Raw genomic sequence first — 7,638 nt, 5'->3', positions numbered from 1 at the left:
TTTGTTGGGGACTTCTCGAGACATCAGTTCAGCAGAGGTATGGGGCGATTAGGGCCTTTGTGGTATAGGCTAGAACCAAGATGCAGCATTCTCTGATTCGGAATATTTGACATTTTCTGTGGTGCTTTGAATAGGACCACCAAGGGAATGGACTGCTAGAGCTTCACCTCCGTTCAAATTGGATGACCACTGACCCGACGTTTGATTTGAAACAGAGGAGATTAATGACCGTTGACCCGACGTTAATCATATACAGCCTGCCATGGAATGAATCAATCAGAAGTTGGAGTAGATGATGAGAAAAGTTAATCCAGAAGGAAGAATCATCTCCGAAGTCTCAACGGTTCTCATACCATTGATTTCACACCTATTTAGTAACGTTTTATTTATTTATCTGTTTTGTGTGTTTCTTGTGATAACTATATTTTCTATCCGCCCGACTAAGGTCTGCAAGGTAACCATTGCTTGCTCAAACCAACAATCTCCATGGGATCGACCCTCACTCTCCTGAGGTATTACTTGGACAACCCGGTGCACTTACCGGTCTATCTGTGCGAATACTGCGGACCCAGTTTCACGCATCAGTCATCGTCCCCAGCAACCCCCTGCTGCATAATCTCTTGCGAGACCGTCTGCGAGCTGGGAATAGGAGTCACCAGAGGAGTCAACTGGGAAGATCCCTCAACACCAACCTCCAGAACATCAAGGAAAGCAGCCTTCAGTTGCCACAGAGTCGTCAATTCATCAGCCATTCCAACTACAATACAAAGCAAACAAGAAAAATGATAAGTTACAAGATCGGTTAACCAATAAGGGAAAAACTCAAAGAAAAACAAGAAGACCTACCAACATAAGATCTTCCCGCCTCGGGATCCCCCATCACGTCGCGAACGTTCAGTGGTCGGTCCCCAAATAGCACCCACAAGACGTCGATGATCTCCTTACTTTCTGGAGACAGCCCCTAATAAGTCACCCTCGTCATGTAGGAAGCCTCGGCCCCAAAATTCCAATAAGGGCAAATCAGGCGCTCCTCCTCCGGTGAAAGCCAAAAGGGGCGACAACCCTCAACAGGATGAACCTTAAAATACTCTGACTTGAACCCATGAAAAGAATCTTCGAACAAGTAAAAAATTTGGCGATTCGTCTGAGCTCGAGAAGAGATGTACCCTTTCCTATGTTTCCCTTCCTTATGCTGAATAGTCAACAAAAAGAGAAATGAGAAGACTTCAACCCGAGCTGGAATCTCCAAAAATTTACACACCAACTCGAATGACCAAATAGCCGCTTAGCTATTCGGATGTAGTTTAGAAGGGCCATTTGAAACTAAAAAAAGGCATCCGAATCCCTATCTTAGTAAACAATGGTACATGCACCCAAATCCAATCCAAGACATGAGGGGAATGCAAGTTGAGATAGCAGACCCTCTTGTTTTCGTTGGCGAGCACCAACTCGTACTGACCCGTTGCCTCACCACCTCCTAACACGGCTCCTTCATCACAAAGCCTCTGGAGGTCCTGCTCATCTAGTCGAGAAGGCATGCCCGAGACTTCAGACGTTACCCAATGGTAACGGTTCGGCACGCCCCCTACCAAAAAGATAGGACCCGGATTCTCCTGGACTCCCCTCCGTCGCACCATACCTATATCCAAATAGGTGCATCGTTGTCAGCCCACTACCTAGAAACACAGAAATAAAAAAATCTGCTACCCATATCAGACAACTACCAAAACCTCTGTTGAAAACCTAAAAGGCTACACCTAAAACGTAGTAACTGTCCCCTATATTTCCCTTCTTCGCCATGAAGCAAACAAACCAAAAAGGACAATGCAAGAAGTAGGAAACAAGTAAACAAAATCAAAGAGACGAGGAAGATGGAAGCACCAACCTAATTTCAGAAAGTAGTAGCAGAACGAAAGAAGAATCAAACGCGACGAAGCCCTTCAAGAAAATCAACCAACTAATGAAACAGAGCACTGGAGAAGGACGCAGGGAATGTTCGCACAGAAGTAGTTAAAATGGAGAAAGAAGGAAAAAAAGGGCGGTTATGGTAAGAAGACGAAGGGAATAAAAAGAAAAACCCCAAACATTTCAAATAGCAAAAGACAAAAGGGTAAAAAAGAAAATACGCAACCTCTCTCTTCTCATTAAGCATCATTATGACACCTTGAAAATCGCAACGGACAATAGAAAAAGCAACATGCAGGAGACAGGACGGCGGACGGTGAAGAGCCTCGCGGGTTCCCAAGGTCCTCAACAAACACGGCAATCACGCCACACCCTCCATGGCGTAAAACCCGTGAGACCCCATCACAACGAAACAAGCTTATTCAGCGATGAGACTAAGCAAGCATACTCTGCTGCTCAGGGACAACTGTTCCAGACTTGATCCTTGGGTCCCAAATTAGAGCATATACGACCCGGTTATCCGGCGGCCCAGAACGGCCTGGTAGCCGCAAACCCCTAACCAACACTCAAGTTCAAATATTTCTCTCATCTTAAACCGATAAAATAAGATAAGATAACAACACAAACTATATAAGGGAGCCAAAACCTCCCCCAAGTACGTTACACACATTTCTAACCCTCACATGTGCCTCTTAGATCCATTCTGACTTAGGCGTCGAAATGTCTTTGCAAGTACCACCTCTACCACTCCAAGAGATCTGACTCGTCATCACCAAAGCCAGCTAATCTCCATCCTATCTCAACTCGTATTAGTGACATCTTATATAAAAGCTAAATTCACCATTTATTCCATAAATTACTCATTTAATTTGATATTTGTAATCATATAATAATTATGCACTCATAAATCTAATTAAGTTTGTCATAAAAAAGAACACTGTTAATTTTTTAGTGAAGTTACATATATTTTCTTATTGATCAGAAATAAATTTACTCAAGTAATCTAATTAAGTTTGTCATACAAAAAAAAAACAATGTTAATTTTTTATTGAAGGTTATACATATTATTGATTAGGAGAAAAAATATTTATGGCTCTAATATATGTTGACTATATTGATAAATTTAACATGAATTATGCTCCTTTCTATATTAAATATATAAGTAGTGTTTATTTTTAAATTTTGTTTTTCTACAAATAAATATTCATTTAGAATTGATTGAACATCACTCCTTTTCTTTTGTCAGTTATATCTACTTATATATAGTCCTTATTAAGAGTACTCTAATCAATCTTAAAATAAGTGATGAGAGAGAACAAATGGATAAAATAAATAGAGAGAGACTCATTAATTACCGAGTTAAATTAGTATAGAAGTTAATTTTGTAATCCTTTTATAATTTCCATAATTCCAACAATTTAATTTTTTTAATTTAATTGAAAAAATTTTAAGATGAACACTTATTTGAGAGAGGAAAGAGTAACAACTTGTTTAGTTACTTTTTTATGTATTTAATTTGAATTATTTAATCTAACGTGCTTTTGGTAGTTACACATACATTATTTGATAATGAAAAATTGGACCCTTATTGATAAATTTCTAATAGCAAAAATGCTATTGTTAGTGTTTGCTGTGACTGTTTCATTCATTTTCTAAAGCAACTGATCTAATCCTAATAATCATGTTTAATTAAAACTAATGAATATATAATGCTCCAAACGATAAGAACATGATGCTATAAGGTACATGCACAATTATTTAATACGTAATGTCATTTTCCTATATTGATTATTTAATGACAAATCAATAATAATTGGTGATGTTTAATTGAATACTACATACTCCATATGACTATAATGCCCCACTTTTTATTGTTAATGTAAATGTTAATGTTGAATTAATATATATATTTGTACTTAAAATTATTAGTGACAAAATTTTATTTTATTCTTAATTGGCAAAAACATATACACAAAAATTATAGTAAAATATGCTGTGTATATTTAAATTTTAACCAAAATTTTATTTTTTTATTTAGTAAATTCTTTTATATATTATATATGAACCATTAAGAGTATTATTCTAAATAATTAATAACAAAAAAGTGTATGTATTCTTAATAATAACATCGGGTGAATATTTAAATGCATGCAATTATAGTGACGGATCCAAAAAATTAGTAGTGGAGGCGAAATATATATAACATATTAATATGATAATAATTTTTATAATAAAAATATTATATTTACATAAAAAATTAGCTATTAAATTATCTACTATAAATTTGTGTATAAATACATATATCATTTAACTTATTTTTAATGTGTATTTTGTATTTCAAAATTTGTATTTTAAGATTTATTCTGTACAAGTGATTATTTTATGTATACGTAGCATAATTGTTGTTATAATTATATTTTGTTATTGTAAAATATAATAAGGTTTCAAAATATCTAATTACAAATTAAAATACTAAAATAATAGTTTAAATAATAACATATAATTTAAAATTTAATTTTTTATATTTCATATTTTAAAACCTTGACAATATAATTAAAATGTCTTTTTTTTTGTATATGTCGTTAAACAATCATTTAAAACTCAACTTTCATACAATTAACTCTCGACGATATTCATATTTGAAAAAATTCATTTAATTAGTGTAGTTATTATGAAAAAAAACTAAAGCTAATTTTAAAACAAGAAATACAAATAGATAGATAATATTCTTTCGAGTCGATTTTTAAGAAAGAACATCAATCTTATTTAAATTTGAAACTTGATCATTATAATGGATATCTAATATGAAGTTCTCAAATTGGCTATTAAGTATCGAAAGTTGAATAAAAAATTATTGTAGGGTCAAATTTAATAATTTAATGAGGGCAAATAAATATTATTATTATATACTACTCAATAAAATTTCAAATTGTAGTGGGGACACTTACCTCCACACCCTAAAAAGTGGATCCGTCCCTGCATGCAAAGCTTTAATAATGACGGTTTATAGCTAGTTATTAATGGATTGTTTTGTATTCAAAATGGAGTTTGAATCTTAGATTGTTTTATAGCAGGATTAACTCATTTACTCTATTAAATTCAAATTTTTGTGAGAATCAAATTGGTCAATAAATTGGTGAAATGACCGGTTCAATAATTTAGTGGTCTAACCATAATTCAATTGGAATTTAATTGATTTAATTCAATATAAAATAAAATTATAAAAAAATTAATATATAATTTTTAATATTTAAATTAAATAAATTTTTAACTAAATAAACACAGAAATCACATACAGTATAAATTATATATAATAAAATAAAACTTCAGCCATAAAAAAATATACCATCAAATTTTTTATAAATTCTTATGAAGTAGATTTTCTCCAAAAAAAAAATGCTTGTTGTAATTATTAGCGTCAATGTATGTAATTTAGTTTTTCAAAATCAATAAAATTATTCTAAAAAATTTAACAAATTAAAGTACCATCAACCATTAATAAAATTATTTTAGAAATAATAAAAAAAAGAATAACAAAAGAAGCAGCAACCAGAATTTTAAAAGAAACAGCAACTAAAATTTCTTCTGTTAATCAATAGAGTTACATAGTTAATCAAATTGAAATTTTTTTTACAATTACAACAAGCAAAATTTATTCTATCCAACAATCAGAATCCAAAATATAAAAACAGCAAATCATAATCATTATAATTAATAAAATAAAAAGATAAATTGAACTACCGAAGAACTCATGAAAGAGGGAGAATAACATAATTAAACTGTGTCATTTTTCACGATGGCAGAGAGAGACGGCGAAGAGTCCACAACGACAAAGAAGAACGTTTGCACTTCGCCGTGAGCTCGACAGAGATTTGGGATAGAAAATAGAGATGGGCGAAGACGACGAGGACAGAGACGAGTTTAGGGAAGCCGACGACGACGAGGACTGAAATGGCTTGACGACACGACGAGGACAAAGACGGTGACGCCAACAACGAGCGAGCAGACCTGGCGATGCAAGGAGAAGGGATCCAAGAGAAGAAGAGGGGCGGCCAACTACAACGAGGACAGAGGCGCCGGGCTTGACAACACCACGAGGACAGAGAAGATGACATTGCTGCTGCTGATGGCGGCGCTGGAACTGAGTTAGGGTTTTCTTGGTTTTCTTCTGAAAGAGAGAGAGGGGCATTTAGTTAGGGTTTTAGAGATAGGGGGTAGTCGGGTAGGTTTTATGTGTGGGGGGAGGGGTTTGGTTTTTTATTTATTTATTTAAACTTTTGAAAACTATCAAAAAATTGACCGGGTCATCGGTTAACTGTTGGTTCAACCGATTTTTTTTATCTTTTTTTTGTTAGATGATTTTTTACATCAATCGAACCGGCCAAAAGATTGATTTTTTATTAATCCGGTCAAATTGGTCAATCCGATTTGATTTTTTGAACATTGATTATATTGATAGATTTTTGTCTCTAAAATTGTATTCATTTAAATTTTAGAATAAACAAACTGATTTTAATTAACCAAAAAATAATGAGTAAAATAGATTAATATGCAAATTAAAAAGTTAGTCCATTTAATTTTTTTAATTGAATAAATAAGTCGACTATTTTATTAACCTAAGTTGGTTAATTATATTTTGATTATTGTAACATGTTTATTTTTCACTGAGTTAATACTTAAAATGACCCTTAAAATTTAACCCCCCGATTTAAGTTAGCCTTCTAATTTTCAATTTACCCAAATTGTATCCTGAAACTTTAAGGCCAGACTCAAGTTGACCCCTCCGTCCATTTCCGTCACTAAAAATATGATGTGGTACGATTAAACAACGTCGTTTTGTTATTTGTGCCTAAACAACGTCGTTTTACTTCTCTCCCCCCTTCTCTTCTTCTTCGCACTACAAAGGAAACGGGAAATAGCGGCGCTTCTTCGAGTGATTTGCGGACCGCGAAATGGGATTCCAGCGGTTTGTTAAGCGTCGCCTATTAGGGGGTGGTTATATGATTTTGCGGCGGTTCTCAGGAACTGCTGGCACAACCGCCGCAAAACCCAAGATTAGCGTCGCAGTGTTTAGCGGCGGTTTAAAACCGCCGCGATCTGAAAATCTGTGATCCACACAAAATGTTCGGCGGTTTGAAACTGCTGCTGTTTAATGGCCACGGTTTAAAGACTAATGCATTTACCGGCGGTTTGAAAACGTTGCTGTTTAACGGCCAATGTTTTTTGAAATGTAAATGGCGGCGGTTTAAAACCGCCGCTATCTCCTAACCTGAATTTTCAAATTTCTAACGGCTAGTTCGCAACCGCCACTATTTTCCGGTTAAATAGCTGCAAAAATACTGTTTTGTACACTGGCAATCCACGCTGTTTTTTATTTCAATGTACATTTTTTTTCGTTTTTTTTATCGTTCTTAATATTAGTAAATTAAATTATTTAAAATCCCGAAAAATAAATTGCAGGGTAAATGACAATAGCAAAACCATTAATTTAATTAATATAATTATCCGAATATCAACAAAGTGTACTCCTTACTAAGAGTTGCATAATCAACAAAATAAAAATGTATATCTAAAAGAAGAAAAGGTTCCACAATCCTAAGATCTACTTTCTATTCTGTCCCTCCAACGCACTCATCCATCCGGCGACGTCTTATGGCAGCTTCCTACCTTGCCCTTAAAGTAGACATATCAAAGCATTCTCCATTGCCTGCATCCTGACCTTCCCAGCTGCTA

Source organism: Arachis hypogaea, chromosome 19 (assembly GCF_003086295.3).
Source record: "Arachis hypogaea cultivar Tifrunner chromosome 19, arahy.Tifrunner.gnm2.J5K5, whole genome shotgun sequence".
NCBI lineage: Eukaryota > Viridiplantae > Streptophyta > Magnoliopsida > Fabales > Fabaceae > Arachis > Arachis hypogaea.
The sequence above is the reverse complement of the archived record's forward strand: the minus strand, read 5'-3'. Positions refer to the sequence as shown.